Genomic DNA, 16,346 nt, shown 5'->3' with positions numbered 1-16,346 from the left:
TATCAGGTTAAAGGCTTTACTATTATGAGTTTAAATCACCCAAATGATCCAGAGATAGTCTTTCATGGCAGAGATCCAGCTCACTGCAAACACAGACACTGCCAAGCTCTTTTCCTCCAAACTGCAGCTCTCTGGAAACACACAGACACACAGAAGCTGCTTTTTCAAACTGAAACTTCAAAATGGCTAATCTAAAGCCCAGCTCCACCCACTCTCTGACATCACTGTTTTCTTAAAGGTACATTGCTTAAACATCCATGTCTTAAAGGTACTCTCACATGACACCTCCCCCAAGAAAAAAAAAAACCATCAACTTCAAGATGGTTTCATTTTTCACTTTTGCACCATCCACTGAGAAATGTACATCATAAATATATCCTTTCGTTTAAAAAAAAAACCACATGCAAACAGGTATAATAATATCGTCCATTTTTCTTTGTTCTTCTTTCTCCAACCGAAATCCTTCTCGATTGACAGTTTCTTTGAACAAAGTCTCTGCGCGATCCATCCATTCCTCTACTCCTCGGCATTTCTCTTTAGAGTCAGATACTTTAGTTCAATCTGACTACAGAGTCCCTTGCAATTCTCCAATACAGGAGCATTGGTGATCACAGCTTTTAGGCAGTCAAATGCCTGTTGAAAGTCCGCTGTCCATTGAAATTTTTTAGGTTTCTTTAGCAAGTCCATCAGTGGAGTAATCACGCCACAAAGCTTTTGCACAAACGTTCGATCAAATTCATTCATGTTAAGAGATTGCTTTGCCTCCCTTCGTCTTGAGGGTATCGGAAACTCCTCAAGGAAAGTGATTTGAGCTTCTCCAAATTCACTTTCGGCTAGGTTCATCACCAAATCCGCCACCTGAAGTCAATCGAAGAACTCCATACGATGTTTTAAATGTTCTTTCCATGTCTGGAAGTTGGAAATAAAAACAGATTGTCCCACTTTCTCCATGCAATCCTTCAATGGTGGGACAGGATAAGAGTCCGTTCTTGTAACTGCATTCACCTTTCTATAGTCCATACACAACCGTTGGGTACCATCTGGTTTAGGCACCATCACTATGGGTGAGCTCCATTGGCTGCAACCCACTTCAATTATGCCATTTTTAAGCATACTCTCAATCTCTTGGTTACCTGTGTCAATTTTAAAGGATTAAGTCTATATGGATGTTGTTTGATAGGAACAGCATTTCCCACATCTACATCATGTATAGCCATTTTAGTACTTCCCAATTTATCTCTACAAACTTGCCCATGTGGTATCAATAACTCTTTCAGGTCAGTTCATTTTTCTTCTGAAAGGTAACTTAACAATTCATCCCAATTTTTAAGAACATCCTCATTTTCCAATTTAATTTGAGGGATGTCAAATTCACAGTCATCTGGATTTGGTTCGTCACTTTGAGTTAGAATCATTAAAACCTCCTTTTTCTCTCCTTCCCTTTCAAAGTACCTTTTAAGCATATTCACATGACACACTCAGTGAGTCTTCCTTCTATCTGGTGTTTTTAACCACATAATTCACCTCACTTAATTTCCTTTCAATCTGATATGGTCCACAAAACCTAGTTTTTAAAGGCTCACCTGCCACTGGTAACAACACAAAAACTTTATCCCCACTGGCAAAACTACGAACTTTGGATTTCTTGTCCGCTACCCGTTTCATCACATTTTGTGCAACTTTCAAATGTTGCCTAGCCAATTCACCTGCTCTATTTAATCGTTCCCTAAAATTTGACACGTAATCCAATAGTGTAATTTCCACTTTATCACCCACCAGTTTTTCCTTAATCAATTTAAGTGGTCCTCTTACCTCATGACCAAAGATTAGTTAAAAAGGACTAAATTTGGTAGACTCATTAGGTGCATCCCTAATTGCAAACAATACGAATGGAATTCCTTCATCCCAATCCTCTGGATAATCTTGACAATATGCCCTCAACATTGTCTTTAATATCTGATGCAACCTTTCTAACGCTCCCTGTGATTCTGGATGGTACGCAGTTGATTTAAATTGTTTTATTCCGAAGCTATCCATAACTTCTTTGAATAACTTTGAAGTAGAATTTGATCCTTGATCCGATTGAATTTCTGTGGGTAGTCCATATCTAGTAAAGAATTTAAGTAACTCCTCCCCAATCCTTTTAGCTGTAATATCACGTACTGGAATGGCCTCTGGAAACCTAGTAGACACATCCATTATAGTCAAAAGATATTGATTCCCACTTTTTGTTTTAGGAAGCGGCCCTACATAATCAATTATGACCCTCGTAAAAGGTTCCTCAAATGCTGGAATGGGTATTAAGGGCGCTGGTTTTATCACTGCTTGAGGTTTCCCTATCACTCGACATGTGTGACATGATTGACAAAATTTAACTACATCTTTATGTAGTCCAGGCCAATAAAATGTTTCTGGATTTTAGCTTGAGTTTTCCTTATTCCCAAATGACCTCCCACTGGTACCTCATGTGCAACTCGCAACACCTCCTTTCTATACGCTACCGGCAATACTACTTGATGAACTTCTGCGCACTTTTCATCCGCCTGCATATGTTCAGGTCTCCATTTTCTCATCAAGACATCATTTTTACGGTAATAACACTCTGGTATACTCTCAGATTCCTCTTCCGTATATGCTTTCTGAAATATCCGTTTTATTTCTACATCTTTCTGTTGTAACTCCGTCAATTTTCCTGAACTAAAAATATCCGCCTCATCCCGCAGCATGGTAGCATTGTGGTTAGCACAATTGCTTCACAGCTCCAGGGTCCCAGGTTCGATTCCCGGCTTGGGTCACTGTCTGTGCGGAGTCTGCACGTTCTCCCCGTGTGTGCGTGGGTTTCTTCCGGGTGCTCCGGTTTCCTCCCACAGTCCAAAGATGTGCAGGTTAGGTGGATTGGCTATGCTAAATTGTCCTTCGTGTCCAAAATTGCCCTTAGTGTTGGGTGGGGTTACTGGGTAATGGGGATAGGTGGGGTTACTGGGAATTGGGGATTGGGTGGAGGTGTGGGCTTGGGTAGCGTGCTCTTTACAAGAGCCAGTGCAGACTCGATGGGCCGAATGGCCTCCTTCTGCACTGTAAATTCTATGATCTATGATCCTCCACCTGTTCTTGTTCTTTTTCAACCATCTGATCAAAAATCGTTTCTGATAATTGCACTTCAACTTCATCTTCACTCTTTGATTTCTCCTCTTGTCTTAACCTGTGACTTTGCGACCTTGTTACTACACAGTCCGGAAATATCCCAGGATTTTCGTCCTTCAACCCTTCAGTTGTCTGATTTTCCACTGGCTTATCAACCACAGTAGGCATCACTCCCACCTGCGATCCAGCTATATCATTACCCAAGATAAACTGTATTCATGGACAAGATAGTTTATCTATTACTCCTACTACCACTTCACCACTCTTCACTGGACTTTCCAACCTTTCCTTATATAATGGAACGCTACTCCTCTCACCCTGAATTCCACATATCACCACCTTTTCTGGCGACATTCTTCCCAAACTACATAATTCCTCACCTCTTACCATTAAAGATTGACTAGCCCCTGTATCTCTTAAAATTGTGACTTCTTTACCTGCTCCTCCTGATACACATGAATAAACTTTACCCACACAAGTAAATTCTTTAAAGAGATCTGGCACCTTCTTAACAATTACTTCTTGACCAGGCTGTACAATCGTTTGCACCTCCATCACTTCCCTTCGGCCTTCCTTTACCACCCTAGCAAACCCCACTGTTTTATCCTGTTTTACCACATCAACCTTCCCAGTGCTTTTGTTCAACCACCAACACTGTGACTTTACATGGCTTAGTTTATTACAGTGAAAATATCTGAAACTTTTCATTTCTTTTCCACTCTCCTGGATTTCTTTTTTAATCTGAGGTACACGCTCTTTATTGTCTCCGTGTAAAGTACTGCGTGTGACAGTTTCCACCCCCAAAACCTTCTGAGCCTCTGAAAGAGTCATTGTCCACAACACACTCTACTTAAATTAAAATACCACACTGGAAAAGCAACAATCCTTCACTGTCTTTAAGTTCACAAAAGCCAATCCAATAGATCGACTTTTATCCCGGACGAGCCCCCAATTGTTATGGGCGAGGCGTTTTCAGAACCCCAAAATGTATCATGGAGTTCAACCAACCTCCCCCTTTAATGTATTTGTTGCTTTTCCTAGCACACGGCTTGTTCCCAAGGTGTGGGATTACAATTATGGACACGTGGGTTTTTAAACACAAAACAATGTTTATTCCATGAACTCAACTTAACATCTTAAATAAACATTGGATCTCTTAACACCCCTTACTTCAAAGATAACTCCGAAAGTATTGCTACAGTAAATAATGCCTCAAAATGTTCCTTCAAATTTCCAAGAGTCTTAACACCCTTAAACAGAATCACATCAGGTTAAAGGCTTTACTATTATGAGTTTAAATCATCCAAATGATCCCGAGATAGTCTTTCATGGTAGAGATCCAGCTCACTGCAAACACAGACACTGCCAAGCTCTTTTCCTCCAAACTGCAGCTCTCTAGAAACACACAGACACACACAAGCTGCTTTTTCAAACGGAAACTTCAAAATGGATGATCTAAAGCCCAGCTCCACCCACTCTCTGACATCACTGTTTTCTTAAAGGTACATTGCTTAAACATCCATGTCTTAAAGGTACTCTCACATGACAAAATACTAGTACAGGAAATAATGGCAGAAGAGGGAGGTAACTTTTTTTGCCAAATACTGAAGAAGTCCTGAGAAGAACTGCTAAGTGGCATTGGCAGAAGGTAATCAGGGCAATCATACCAATGTCACCATTTCCATTCTCCCAGACTGTGCCAGTAAATGTGTCTTTACCTCAGCAGATCGTAAATTTAAGACAAAATACATGAAACCTCCAAGAATGCATTATATTAAACGTGCCAACCATTTATAACGATGCTACAATGTTGAAGTATGTCCCAGTTAATGTTTGAATGAATGCATGGGCTTTGAATTCATAAATTTCACCAAGAACTGTTCATTTACTCAGTGTTTTATGTATGTGTCTCAAAAGCTTTCTGTGGAATGTAAATCTTTATTATGCGCACCAATCATTAGCCCCATTAGGTTTTACTGCAAGTCATCGGAACAAAGGGTAGTTCTCAACACTTGAGCTAATTTTCTAGGAGCGCAGCAGCAAGTGCTGGTCCCTCAATCATTGACTTATATGAAGACTAAACACAGCAAATCCTGGTGAGGAGGCTTTACACGGCATCAGAGACAAGTAAAAAAAAGAAGGCATGGACCATCTGCCTGCTTCTCACTTACTCTATTCTGCCCCACATGAAATGAAAATGAAATGAAATGAAAATCGCTTATTGTCACAAGTAGGTTTCAAATGTAGTTACTGTGAAAAACTCCTAGTCGCCACAGTCTGGCGCCTGTTCGGGGAGGCTGGTACGGGAATTGAACCCACGCTGCTGGCCTGCCATGGTCTGCTTTAAAAGCCAGCTATTTAGCCCTGTGCAGTAAATCTATCCTGACTCATTCCACTCTCTCTACTGCAAGTAAAATGAGAACTCAGCTCATCGGGAAGCTATTATAACCTCTCCTCGAGATGTTGCTTAAAAAGCCAGCACCTGCTGTTTCCTAGGTTATTCGTCCCAAGCACCAGCTCGGAGATATCTCCAAAAGAGACATTAGAGAGTGAACACGGATGCGGTGCACTGAGTGACTGCACTGACCACGTGAGTAGGAGGAGCAGTTGAGGAAAGCCAGAACATCAAATCACATAGATTCACTGCTAAAGGTTGCCACAGACTTCTAAAGATCTAGTACTTCAGACCATCAGGCAAGGAATCTATGTCAAACTGTATGCTATATATTTTGTTCATTCTTTCATTAGCTAGGTAAACATCTATTGTCCATCTCTCATTCCCCTTGAGAGGGTGGAAGTGATCCATTTCTTGAATCACTGCAGTCCAGGTGGTGTAGCTACTCACAGTGTTGTTAGGAAGTGGACTGCAGGAATTTGACCCAGCGACAGTGAAGGAATGGTGATGTAGTTCCAAGTCAAGTTGGCGTGTGACTTGGAGGGAAACTTTCAAGTGGTGGTGTTCCAATGCATCTCCAGCCTTTGTCCTTCTTGGCAGAAGAGGTTGTGGGTTTGGAAGGTGCTACTGAAGGAGCCCTGGTGAGTTGCTGCAGTGCATCGGGTGCACACTGTTACCACTGTGCATCGGTGGTGGAGGGATTTAATGTTGAAGGTGGTGAATAGGATGCCGATAAAATGGGTTACTTTGTCCTGGATTGTATTGAGCTTCTTGAGGGTGTTGGAACAGTGTTCATTGAGGCAAATAGAGAGTATTCTATCATACTCCTGACTTAATGTAGCTTGTAGATGGTGGACAGATTTTGAAGTTTCAGGAGGTGAGTTATTCTCTGCAGAATTCCCACCCTCTGACCTGCTTTTGTAGCCACAGTATTTATAGAGCTGGTCCAGTTTAGTTTCTGACCAATAGATGTTGATAGTGGGGATTCAATGAGTATGATGCCATTGCATGTCAAGACGGACATGGTTGGATTCTTGCTTTTTGAGGATGGTCATTGACTGGCATATGTTGCCTCAATGTTGTCCATGTTTTGCTGCATATGCACACAGACTGCTTCAGTTTCTGAGAAGTTGTGGATGATAATGAACATTGTGCAAATCATCAGCAAGCACCCACGCTTCTGATCTTATGGTGGTAATTGCTGAAGCAACTGATAATAATTGGACCAGGGACACTATCCTAGAAACTCCTACTGTTATATCCTGGGACTGAGATGATTGTGGTTGCCCGAGGTCAATCATCAGCCAATTCAATTCACTCCACGTGAAAGAAAGAAACAGCTGAAGGTATTGGATGCTACAAAGACGAGAGGCCCTAACAACATTCCAGCAATAGTACTGAAGATTGGTGCACCAGAATTAGCCATGTCCCTAGCCCAGATTTTCCAGTACAGCTACAATATTGGCATTTACCTGGCAATGTGAAAAGTTTCCCAGCTATGACCTGTACACAAAAAGCAGAACAAATCCAACCCGGCCAATTACTGCCCTATCAGTCGACTCGCAATCATCAGCAAAGTGATGGAAGGAGTCACTGACAGTGCTATCAAGCGGCACTTACTCAGCAATAACGAGTTCACCAAAGCTCAATTTGAGTCTTCGTTTTAATTCATTTTTATGGGATTTGGGTGTCACTGGCCTGCCCAGAATTTATTGCCCATCCCTAGTTGCTCATGAGATGGTGGTACTGAGCTGCTTTCTTGAACCGCTGCAGAGCCTGAGATGTAGATACACCCACAGTGCTATTACGGAAAGAATTCCAGGATTTTGATGCCGGGACAGAGAAGGAATGGTGAATGACTTGGAGGGGAACTTCTAGGTGGTGATGTTCCCAGGTATCTGCTCCCCTTGTACTTCTAGAAGGTTTGGAAGGTACTCTCTAAGGAACATTGGCAGGTTCCTGCAGTGCATCTTGCAGATGGTTCACACGGCTGCCACTGTGCGTTGGTGGTGAAAGGATTGAATGTTTATGGCAGGGGGAGCAATCAAGCAGGCTGCCTTGTCCTGGATCACGTTGAGATTCTTAAGTGTTGTTGGGGCTGCACTCATCCAGGCAAAGGGAGAATATTCCATCACACTCCTGACTTGTGCCTTATAGGTGGTGTACAGGTTTTGGCGACTCATAAGATGAGTTATTCGCTGCTGGATTCCTATCCTTTGACCTGCTCTTGTAGCTTAGTATATACATGGTTAGTCTAATTCAGTTTCTCATAAATGGTAACCCTCAGGATGTTGATAGTGGAGCATTCAGTGATGGTAGTGTCACTGAATGTTAAGGGGTGATGGTTAGATCAGCTCATGTTGGAGATGGTACTTGTGTGGCATGAATATTACATGCCACTTGTCAGTTTAAGCCTGGTATAGCTCACCACCACCTTCTCAAGGGCAATTAGAGATGCAGAATTGAAAGGATATGGTGGACAACTGGTTTAGCCATCCAATGTCAAATCTGGTTGGACCATATAAGGCACTATCTGGTCCTGATCTGTTAAAACTGCTCAGTGGGCCAAACTTCCTCTCCAACTCTGACAATCATCCAGACTCGAAACGTTAGGTTCCTTCTCTCTCCACAGATACTGTCAGATCTGCTCAGATTGTCCAGTGTTTTCTGTTTTTGTTTCAGATTCCAGCATCCGCAATCATTTGCTTTTATCTTTGTTTTTTCCTCTTCAACTCCCTGTCCTTGCCCTGAACTTGCATCTTTCCTTTTCTTTTTCCCCTCATGCCCTCTTCAAGCTCATTTTGGCCATGGAACCCACCTTCTGTTCCCTCGACTCCATTCCCACAAAATTACTGACCACCATCTTCCCTTCCTTATTTTTAAAATCTTTATTGTCACAAGTAGACTTACATTAACACTGCAATGAAGTCACTGTGAAAAGCCCGTAGTCGCCACTGATCTCCTTGCTAGCTGATATTGTAAACAGTTCTTTCCATTCAGGTGTTGTACATCTCTCCTTCAAATTTGTAGTCATCACCCCTCTCCACATAAAATACAACCTTGACCCTAACGCCCTTACAAGCTCCCACCCCATCCCCAATCTCCCATTCCTTTCCAAAGTCCTTGAATATGTTGTCATCTCCAAAATCTATACTCATTTTTGTAAGGGCCACAAAGAATCCACACTGAGTTTGTTGGAACAAAAATTTACTTAATTTTACGACTATTATTACAGTTCCTGTAGTTTCCTACTGGATCTTCTCTCCCGAGCGGATACCTAACTGGCCGGCTCTACGTGCGGTACAACGATGCATTGTTTAGAGATCTCCCACCCCCTCAATAGGGGAGCTCGTATTCTTCAAGAGTCACGGGAAGTTAACTGTTCCCATTCGCTGGCCACTTGTAGGTTATACCACTCATCTTTCCCAGAATGGCACATTTGAATCCGTCCAATTAGTTTTCTGCCTCAGCGAAAGTAACAAGACAGCTCCTATCAAACTCACAAATGACATACATTGTAAGAAGTCTTACAACACCAGGTTAAAGTCCAACAGGTTTGTTTCAAACACCAACTTTCGGAGCGCTGCTCCTTCCTCAGGTGAATGAAGAGGTCTGTTCCAGAAACATATATATAGACAAATTCAAAGATGCAAGACAATGCTTAGAATGCGAGCATTTGCAGGTAATTAAGTATTTACAGATCCAGAGATAGGGGTAACCCCAGGTTAAAGAGGTGTGAATTGTCTCAAGCCAGGACAGTTGGTAGGATTTTGCAAGCCCAGGCCAGATGGTAGGGGATGAATGTAATGCGACATGAATCCCAGGTCCCGGTTGAGGCCGCACTCATGTGTGCGGAACTTGGCCTGGGCTTGGCGTCACGCCAACCGGCGCCGAAGGGCCTCCGCTGGCCTGCGCAAGTTGGCGCATGCGCGGGAGCAACAGCCGGCGGAGGCCTTCGGTGCTAGTTGGCATGGCGCCAACCCCGCCGCCGCCGGCCTAGCCCCTGAAGATGCGGAGGATTCCACACTTTCCAGGCGGCCCGATGCCGGAGTGGCGCCGCTACGGCCTGTCCTGCCGAGTAGGGGAGAATCCCGCCCTTAGTTCATGAGACCCCTGGAGTCCTGCTCACAAATTGGTATTAAATTTTGGAGGCTGATGAGGGTGCTGGTTCCTCCAGGGAGTGCAGACAGAGTCAAGCTTCAGGCACCATAAGCAGCCTGTCTGTACAGAGCGGGAGGAAGAGAGGTAGAGCAATAGGACTAGGCGATTTGATAGTCAGGGGAACAGATAGGCACTACTGAGGCCATCAACATGACTCCAGGATGGTGTGTTGCCTCCCTGGTCCCAGGGTCCAGGATATCACTGAACAGCTGGGTCACTTCAGTATTTATGTGTACACAACATCAAACCGATAGCCAATAAAACCCTGGACATGTAATTGCAATAAGGTTCACTTGTGTGTTTTCATTTAATCATGTTTAAAGGCAGTAGACTAGGAAATAAAAATTACCAGAGCAAAAGAGCATGTTGAGGAAGACTGTGCCAGGTGGAGACTCTGGAGCCTTGCAGTGTTTGTGCCATTGGAAGTTTGCTGACTTTTGTTCTTAACGGATAACTGCTCTCACTCAGATGGAGGTGATTCTCCTCTCCAAATGTCATGCAGACTGATTATCACTCAGGTGGAACATGTCGAAGTCAGTGTGGTTCTAGTGCCTTTGCCATCCTGATGAGCATCTGCCTCCTACGCCTAGCATGGAGATACCACTGCAAAGTGTAGGCACCATTCTCCAGTTTTGCTTTCCTCATCCTCAGCCTCTTTTCCCCTCTGAGGAACTGGCCTGGTCCTCCTCTCGCTTCAAGGTCCACACCTCCTCTCATGAAGTTAAATGCAGACCACCTCAATGCATGAGGTAATGTATTGGAGGATGTCACTTGACAAGTCAAGACACCTGAGTATAAACTTCAGGAGGGCTTTGGTCTGCTAAATGATGCCCTTGTGCTCAGGTGGTATCTTCCGTAGTGTCTCTCAGCCTCCACAACGGGGTTACATATCTCCTCAAGGATTAAGTCTTAACTATTTATAACCATCTACAGACTTTGAATTGCTCCATGAAGAGCTGTAGCACCTGTGATTTCCGAATGGTGAAGGCATCATGGTAGCTTCCAGGATATTGTGAACTCGGCTGCATAAATGTTTGGTGTAGTGGCCGGTTAGTTGACCATTTAGGGAGTGGTATCCCTTCCTGTTGAGGAATCTCTCTAGCTGGCCATATGGACACAATGGATGATCCTCTGCACTTAAAGGAATCTAGCAATGGAGTCAGATCCCACTGACTGAGATTGAGTGCTGCTATCTACCTTGAATTCAATGTAATCTCCTGTCCTCTCAAAAAGTTAATTCTGTTACCTCTGCAATGCAATGAATGCTGCTACCTGCAAGGTGCCACCAATGTCTGCTGTTGCTACAGCGTGGAAGAACCCAGCTACAAAATTGCAAGGGCATTACAATTTCTACAGCCATGGGAAGGCCAAGGTGAAGTTCCTACAAACTGTCATACAACACTAAACGAGAGCACACTAGTCAGCAATTATCTGCCTGGATAGACGCAACCTTCTGCAGCACAGACACTCCAACATGTCCATGCAGCTTTTCCTTTGACAGTAGTCTCTATGGTAAGGGTATCACCTTCATTGCCTTCCTGCTCCAGATTCCTGGCCCCTGCTTCTCCCTCTGTAGATGCTGCTCCTCACTGCTGATCAACCTTATCTCAGAGTGGCTTAATCCCATTTCCTGTTATGTCCTTCCTTCCTATTAGAATGTGCAGCATTCCTGAAATACCCTCTCGTGAGACCTGCAAGCCAAGGGACCCATTCACACATCCTTCAAATCCATTCCACTCTACAAAATGCCCTTGTCAAGAGTGGAGAGATATGGCAGATAATTCTCCTGATTCTATACAACTGGTTGCCTGTGGATGAGGACCTTTTTCTGAGCCTTTTCTCTTTACTGGTGTCTCATGATGCTTTTACATCATTCTGACTGGCTCCCCATTGTTTCTGCCTCCTCCCTGCTTTCACCTTTGGGACACTTTGTCATAGAATCACAGATCCCATGCCTTCTCTCCCTTTCTCTCTTCATATAGAATCCTCAGACATTGCGGGTTGCAGATCATGGCTCTCCACAAATCCCTTATCTATGGTAGCAAGATGAAGCAATGAGAGGAGGCAGGCACCAAGAACCACCTCAGTGGCACAGGGACTGAACCCAAGCCACATTATTAAGACTATACTCTAATCAGCTGAGCTCACTGACCCTGGGCGAAATTCTCCCCCAACGGCGCGATGTCCGCCGACTGGCGCCAGAAACGGCGCCAATCAGACGGGCATCGCGCCGGCCCAAAGGTGCGGAATGCTCCGCAACTTTGGGGGCCGAGCCCCAACATTGAGGGGCTAGGCCGACGCCGGAGGGATTTCCGCCCCGCCAGCTGGCGGAAATGGCGTTTGTTGCCCTGCCAGCTGGCGGAAATGGCGTTTGTTGCCCCGCCAGCTGGCGCGGAAATGCGGCGCATGCGCGGGAGCGTCAGCGGCCGCCGACAGTTTCCCGCGCATGCGCAGTGGGGAGAGTCTCTTCCGCCTCCGCCATGGTGGAGGCCGTGGCGGAGGCGGAAGGGAAAGAGTGCCCCCACGGCACAGGCCCGCCCGCGGGTCGGTGGGCCCCGATCGCGGGCCAGGCCACCGTGGGGGCACCCCCCGGTGTCAGATCGCCCCGCACCCCGCCCCAGGACCCCGGAGCCCGCCCACGCCGCCTGGTCCCGCCGGTAAATACCAGCTTTGATTTACGCCGGCGGGACAGGCAATTTCTGGGCGGGACTTCGGCCCATCCGGGCCGGAGAATTGAGCGGGGGTCCCGCCAACCGGCGCGGCCCGATTCCCGCCCCCGCCCGATCTCCGGTACCTGGGGCGGGGGCGGGATTCACGGCGGCCAACGGCCATTCTCCGACCCGGCGGGGGAGTCGGAGAATGACGCCCCCTATATCCCATGTCTAACAAAGAAAATTAAAACTGGTATTGAATGAACTAACAACAAGCTTGCAGCTTAACTTGCCATTTCTTACAGAGGGACATTGAAAAATCAGTGGATAAAGTACCATGAACATTCAATAATATGATACCAGACATATAATTGTAATGGAAGGCTTAAAAATCAAAGTTGTGTTCAGGGAAGTAGAGAAGATTAAAATAGGATCCAGTAGACGTTTCCAAAATTATGTAAGGTAAATGGGTATGAACAATCATTTCCAATGCTCAGTGATTCAAAAACAAGGGGGAATAAACTTAGAATTAATACAAGTAGGAATGGGTGAGAATACTTTTTCACGCAAGATTTTAGAATATGCAATATATTACCTCAAGTAACTATTGATATCAAACAATCTGCAACACTTAAAAAAGCAGAAAAATATTACAGCGCTGAGGGAAAGAATAGGAAACATTAAAACAATTTACATGTCTGGGCGAGCTAGCATTGGCAAGCTGGGCTAAATTATCTCCTTGACTGAAGTTTCTATTATTTCATGAATATTTAACTTTTGTCACCCACCTCTATCTATACAGTATGAATTGTTAACAATACTAGAAGAGAAACTCAGCAATCAGCTGTGAATATAAACTGATTTCTGGTTAAGCCTCTTATTGTTGATCTGTCATTTTGACCCCAAGATATGGATAATATATGGTCAAATTACCTGACTTTAAGCGATTGATGATTTCTGAAACTGATATTGTCTGTGGATATATTCCCACAGACTCCCATTCATCTGCAATCTGAGTTCAACCACTTTCTGTCCCAAATCTGCAGCTTGAAGCCATCACTAGTTATTCAATGTCCTCAACTCCATTCATTGGGATTACTTTAAAATCTAAAATAAATCAGAGGCTGTCACATTAGTGAGGAATTGCTGTTCCATCAGAGGAGCCACCTTTCAGATGAGATATTAATCTGGATTCTATCTGTAACCTCTTAGATATCTGTCAAAGATTACATGACATTAGTCAAAGAAGAATAAAGGAATTCTCTTTGTGTCCTAGTCAAAATCCAACCCTTGAGCCACAACACAAATAAAAGATTCCCTGGTCCTTTACATCATTGCAGCTTGCAGGACCTTGCGTGTAAATTGACTGTTATTCTTTCTACATTACAATGGCTATAATTAAAAGTAATTAATTGGCTGCAAAGAGCACTGAAATGTCCAGAGGATCATGCAAGGGTATGCACTTATTCAGAATAGTTTAACTTAGTTCAGTTCTAATCTTCACAGAAGGAACAACACACTTAAAAATTGCACTCACCAAATGTCTACATCTCCTGATTTGTGAAGTAGCTTTGTCGTCAGGTCTTGATTCTTTTCACAATTCTCCTGTATTTCACATACTAGGCACCAATGTCTGCATTGACTGAGAATGATTGCAGTCTCTTACATTCTACAGCTGTTCATTAACTCGCACAACACCACAGCGGAGTGAGCTTGAAGTGTGTAGTCCAGATCGAGACTGCGATCCACAGGAATCATTCTAGAAATTCCCAAAATGGTAAAATGAGGAATTAGTCAAAGTTTGTTGCTTAAATGTAAAATTGTTAGATTCCAGTCAATTAAATTAGAGGGAAGAGTCTAAGGTTCCAAAACGTGAATTATACTGACTTGGTTCCTTCTGGAGTTTCATTCCACAAGTGTACATTTCAGAATGAGTCAGACCAATTGCTCAACCAATCAAAGTGCTAGGCTTTAGAGATTTCAGCATATTCTACCAGTGACACAAAGGTCAGCCTCATCTCAGAAGTGACAAGTCAAAGCAATGGTAATAATCCAGCTCACCATTTTACAGAGGGAAGTTTGTAGTTGCGGGGAGGTGCAGATTGCACGTACTATATTTTATTGGCAATTACCATGTGAGATGATACTGAAATACCAGTATAAAATTGGGAGGGAGAAAGAGACACTGAAATCCTAATCCTTTAGTGACTATTAAGTAACAAACCAAATCTCAAACCCAGTTTATCCACTTGCCAGCAGTAAATATCCGTCCACCTTATCAGTTGTTAGACAAACTTTGATCTCCTCATCTATGGGAGGGATCTAGATGTTTTATGAGTAAGGGAATGGAGCAGCAGGGTGGCACAGTGGTTAGCACTGCTGCCTCACAGCATCAGGGACCCGGGTTCAATTCCAATCTTGAGTAACTGCCTGTGTTCTCCCCGTTTCTGCATGGATTGCCTCTGGGTGGTCCAGTTTCCTCCCACATTCCAACGATGAGCAGGTTAGGTAAAATGGCCATGTTAAATTGCCCCTTAGTGTCCAAAACAAAGATGTGTAGGTTAGGTTAAGGGGTTAATGTGATAGGGAAGGTGGGTGGGCTTGGGTGAAGTGCTCTTTGCGAAGGTCGGTGCAGGCTTGATGGGCTGAATGGCCTTCATCTGCACCGTAGGGATTCTATGGAACTATATAAAAGATAGCAGAAATTCTGTTTGGAAATTCCATGTTCAGTGCTTGTTCTCAGATTGTTGGATTGTGCTAAAGTATCACACATGGATTGATTCCTGGGCCTGAATTTCTCTCTTGGCATGCACGCAAACTCGACAGACCTGGGTTAGTACTGCTGCCTCACAGCTCCAGAGTCCGGGGTTTAATTCCAGCCTCGGTGACTGTCTGTGTGGAGTTTGCACTTTCTCCCTGTGCCTGCGTGGGTTTCCTCCAGGTGCTCCAGTTTCCTTCCCACAGTCCAAAGATGTGGGGCGGAATTCGCCCCCCCCCCCCCCCATGCCGGGTGGGAGAATCGCCGGGGCGCCGCGCGAGTCCCGACACACCGCCTTGACACCCGCATGCGATTCTCCCCCCCCCCACCGCCCCCAAACCAGCGCCGCGAGAATCACGCCTGGCCACTCGGAGAATTGCCGTTTGCAAAAGGCGAGCGGCGATTCTCCGGCCCAAATGGGGCGAGCGACCGTCCCAACACGACAGGTTCCCGCCGACGCCATCCACACCTGGTTGCTGCCGGTGGGAACTGCGCGGGAACGCTGGGGGGGGGGGGCGGCCTGTGGGGGGGGGGTGATTGGGGAGATTGGGGGTTCCTGCACCAGGGGGGCCTCCAATGGGGTCTGGCCCGCGATCGATGCGCACCGATCGGCGGGCGAGCCTCTCTAAAGGAGGACCTCCTTTCCTCCGCCGCCCCACAAGATCCATCCGCCATCTTCTTGCGGGGCGGCCTGGGGTAGGACGGCAACCGCGCATGCGCGGGTTGGTGCCGGGCGATGCCGGCCAACTCGCGCATGCGCGGGTGACGTCAATTACGCGACGCCGGCCGCGTCATCGATGCGGCGCCGATTTTTACGTGGCGCCAATGCCCAGCGCACTTAAAATACGTGACGCCACTCCTAGCCCCCCTGGGAGCGGGCTCCGACGCCAGAGTGAAACACTCCGGTTTTCACTCCAGCGTCGGGACTTTGTCTCCATTTCGGAGAATCGCGCCCGTGCAGTTTAGGTGGATTAGCCATGCTAAATTGCCCCTTAGCGTCAAAATAGGTTCGGTGGGGTTACTGGGTTACAGGGATAGGGTGGACGCATGGGCTTACGTCGGGCGCCGGGTCCAATAGTATCCCTCAAGATTTTGGTAACTTCAATTAAACTTCCAGTGTAAAAATGCATGGGATGGGATTCTCTGATCCTGAGGCTCAGTGTTGACGCCGTCGTAAACGTCGTCGCGTTTCACGATGGCATCAACATGCCCTCAGGGGCAGCGATTCTCACCCCTA

The 16,346-nt window shown here is 45.4% G+C and overlaps 1 protein-coding gene across 1 annotated transcript in view; it reads right to left on the bottom strand.

The window, feature by feature from the left end:
* LOC140421105 (P2Y purinoceptor 4-like) overlaps window positions 1–14,296 on the bottom strand; it is a 51,676-nt gene extending 37,380 nt beyond the window's left edge. The window contains exons 1-2 of the mRNA XM_072505498.1: window positions 14,239–14,296; window positions 13,889–14,110 (exon numbers count right to left, since the gene is read on the bottom strand). The gene's annotated coding sequence lies outside the window, so the exon portion shown is untranslated. The remainder of the gene's footprint in view (window positions 1–13,888; window positions 14,111–14,238) is intronic.
* Between the last annotated feature and the right edge of the window lie 2,050 nt (window positions 14,297–16,346).

The sequence above is a fragment of the Scyliorhinus torazame genome, chromosome 5 (assembly GCF_047496885.1).
Source record: "Scyliorhinus torazame isolate Kashiwa2021f chromosome 5, sScyTor2.1, whole genome shotgun sequence".
NCBI classification, from domain to species: domain Eukaryota; kingdom Metazoa; phylum Chordata; class Chondrichthyes; order Carcharhiniformes; family Scyliorhinidae; genus Scyliorhinus; species Scyliorhinus torazame.
The sequence above is the reverse complement of the archived record's forward strand: the minus strand, read 5'-3'. Positions and strand labels throughout refer to the sequence as shown.